Source organism: Heptranchias perlo, chromosome 20 (assembly GCF_035084215.1).
Source record: "Heptranchias perlo isolate sHepPer1 chromosome 20, sHepPer1.hap1, whole genome shotgun sequence".
NCBI lineage: Eukaryota > Metazoa > Chordata > Chondrichthyes > Hexanchiformes > Hexanchidae > Heptranchias > Heptranchias perlo.
In genome coordinates this window covers 22,880,826-22,881,655 of record NC_090344.1, presented here as the reverse complement: position 1 = coordinate 22,881,655, position 830 = coordinate 22,880,826, and the positions used below count along the sequence as shown (strand labels likewise).

The 830-nt window shown below is 43.1% G+C and overlaps 1 non-coding gene across 1 annotated transcript; it reads left to right on the top strand.

Moving 5' to 3' along the window:
- trnat-ugu (transfer RNA threonine (anticodon UGU)) lies at positions 1–74 on the top strand. The gene has a single exon. It is a non-coding gene; the product is annotated as a tRNA-Thr (tRNA).
- The last annotated feature ends 756 nt before the right edge of the window (positions 75–830 follow it).

Here is an 830-nt window from a genome sequence, read left to right as displayed (position 1 = left end):
GGCGCTGTGGCTTAGTTGGTTAAAGCATCTGTCTTGTAAATAGGAGATCCTGGGTTCAACTCCCAGCAGTGCCTTTCGTAATTTATTATTTTCACCTAATTTGTGGAATTAAACGACAAAATAAGAGTGTGGAATTTGTATTTGTTCAAGTTTCAGGAGGAAACGGATATCAGAATGACTGATCAAAAACGCCCTTTCATTGCACAGACAGACCTCTCATAGAATGTGTCTGTAACACGTTAATTTATTTGTTTTTGGGCTCGTTGGGGTTGTGGCATAATTCACGATTTGAGGTTTAAACCCGGAAGTGGTCCTAATTTTGACCGAGACTTGTGATCTTGACCTGCGGTGCAAACTTTTGCAAACAGAAAATAGAAAATCCCCAAATCATTCCACCTGAATCCCCAGGCCCGGATGAAATATAGCCCAGGTTGTTAATAGAAGCAAGAAAGGAAATAACGGATGCTCTGACCATCATTTTCCAATCATCTCTGGTTACAGATGTGATGCCGGAGGATTGGAGGACTGCTAAAGATGTACCGTTGTTTAAAAAGGGAGAAAGGGATAGATCGAGTAATTACTGGCCAGTCAGCCTAACCTCGGTCAGGCTGAAGGTATTCCATTAAATCTACACTGTACTTCCTCCACAGCCAATACTGGGAGGAGGGTACTCTTGACTGACAAGCCTCAGCTGCATCAGGAGGGGGAAACTGACCCTCGCTCTCTCTTATTCCTGGGATGTGCTACTTTTGAAAAAAAGGTGAGTGTCTCTATTCCATTAAACTCGCTGTCTCACTGCACATGTATTGAAAGTGTATCGTAGGACGGTG